This window comes from Rhinoderma darwinii, chromosome 9 (genome assembly GCF_050947455.1).
Source record: "Rhinoderma darwinii isolate aRhiDar2 chromosome 9, aRhiDar2.hap1, whole genome shotgun sequence".
NCBI lineage: Eukaryota > Metazoa > Chordata > Amphibia > Anura > Rhinodermatidae > Rhinoderma > Rhinoderma darwinii.
This window is the reverse complement of record NC_134695.1, coordinates 89,331,031-89,333,579: the sequence shown is the minus strand read 5'-3', so window position 1 is coordinate 89,333,579 and position 2,549 is coordinate 89,331,031.

The window sequence follows — 2,549 nt, the reverse complement described above, 5'->3', positions numbered from 1 at the left end:
CTCCCAATTATGTACCCCAGATACCGTGCTTCCTCCAAGCCTAAGGAACATTTCTTTGTGTTTGCTGTTAACCCCGCGGCTCTGAGGGAGTTTAGTACTGCTTGTACTTTTGGTAAGTGGCTTTCCCAGTCATCACTAAAGATTATAATGTCGTCCAGATATGCCGAAGCATACCGACGATGGGGTTTGAGGACTATGTCCATTAACCTTTGAAAGGTCGCTGGAGCCCCATGTAGCCCAAATAGTAAACAAATATATTGAAACAGACCATCCGGGGTGATGAACGCAGTTTTCTCTTTGGCGCCCTCCGTGAGGGGTACTTGCCAATAGCCTTTGGTTAAATCAAGTGTTGAAAAATACCTTGAATGGCCCAGTCTCTCTATTAACTCGTCAACTCTTGGCATTGGGTATGCGTCAAACTTTGACATCTCATTTAACTTGCGGAAGTCGTTACAGAAACGCAATGACCCATCTGGTTTCGGAATCAATACAATGGGACTTGACCATTCACTTTTTGACTCTTCAATAATCCCAAGGTCTAGCATTTTCTTGACCTCCTCAGATATGGCTTGTCTACGAGCTTCAGGGACTCTGTAGGGTTTCAAGTGGACCCGAACCTGAGGCTCGGTCACAATGTCATGTTTTATTATACTGGTCTGTCCTGGCAGTTCTGAAAACATGTCTGTGTTTCTCTGCACAAACTCTTTTGTCTCCTGTTTCTGTGGCTTTGCGAGGGATTCTGACACATACACATCTGGGTTAGGACTATAGGGGGTACTTACTGCCACGAGGGTCTCTCTTTCTTTCCATGGCTTAATTAAGTTTACATGGTATAACTGCACTGTCTTCCTTTTACCTGGTTGGTAAACTTTATAATTTACATCCCCCACCTTTTCAATTATCTCATACGGCCCTTGCCATCTAGCAAGAAATTTGCTTTCTATGGTTGCCACTAAGACCAACACTCGATCACCAGAGTTAAAATTTCTAACTTTAGCAGTTCGGTTATACACCCTGCTCTGAGCATCCTGAGCTTGCTCCAAGTGTTCCTTAACTATCGGCATGACCGCAGCGATTCGGTCTTGCATCAACGTGACATGCTCAATTACACTCCTATAAGGTGTGGACTCTTGCTCCCAGGTTTCCTTGGCTATGCCCAGGAGACCACGGGGTTGTCTGCCGTATACAAGTTCGAAAGGAGAAAACCCAGTGGATGATTGAGGAACTTCACGTACAGCGAACATCAAATAGGGCAGAAGATAGTCCCAATCCTTCCCATCCTTACTAACCACCCTCCTCAACATGCCTTTTAATGTCTTATTGAATCTTTCGACAAGACCATCAGTTTGAGGGTGATATATAGAGGTACGCAGGTGTTTAATTTTCAGCAGTTTACATAATTCCTTGGTGATTTTGGACATAAAGGGAGTTCCCTGATCGGTAAGGATTTCCTTAGGTAAACCAGTACGGGAAAACATGTAAAACAACTCTCTTGCAATGGCTTTTGAAGAGGAATTTCGCAAAGGGACTGCCTCAGGGTAGCGTGTGGCATAGTCCAACACCGCTAGGATATATTGATGTCCTCTAGAGGATTTGACTAAAGGGCCGACCAGATCCATGGCAATTCTTTCAAAAGGGATCCCAATGATAGGCAAAGGCACCAGCGGACTCCTAAAATGTGGCATAGGAGCCGTTATCTGACACTCCGGGCAGGACTCGCAATACCTCTGAACTTTCGTATATACCCCCGGCCAGAAGAATCGTTGTAAGATACGCTCTCTGGTCTTTTCGCAACCTAGATGTCCACCCAGCACGTGTTTATGAGCCAGGTCCAACACCGTTCTACGATACGGTTGAAGTATCACCAGCTGTTCAACAACCTCCCCACGTACGTTATCTATCCGATACAGCAAATCCTGGTTAACCGCCATGTGTGGAAACACCTTATCAGCCCCTGGATGTTGAGGCACTCCATTTAATACCTTAGTATTTTCCCTGGCTTTTACCAATGTGGGATCGCTAAGTTGAGCGGTCCCAAAATTGTTACGTGATACATTTAACTCTGGTATCTCAGAAATTTCCTCCTGCTCATCTGTTTCACCAGCAAAAACAGCCAGAGGAAATTTATCAGGCTCAGTGGTCACCCCTACTGCTCGCACCTCAGCATCTTCGTTAAAGGGTTCTGGGCTAATCACAGCGCACACATTAATACCATCATTAACATTTACAGTGGAGGTTACATCTTTCTTCCTCCACAAGTCCCAGAACACTGGGAAGTCTCTCCCCAGGATCACACTGTGCATCAGGGACTTGACCACACCCACTTCATGGCAAGCGGTTCCACAGGAAGTCTCTAGAGTGACCAAAGCGGTGGGGTATTCTTTAGTGTCCCCATGTATGCACAGGACCCCTATACTATGTCCGCTGAATGTTCCAGGGTCTATCAGGCTGGCATGCACCAGGGTAACCAGACTCCCAGAATCCAGCAAGGCACTCACAGTACACCCTTCCACTTTTGCGACACACATTTGTTGCTCAGTCTCGTAAAC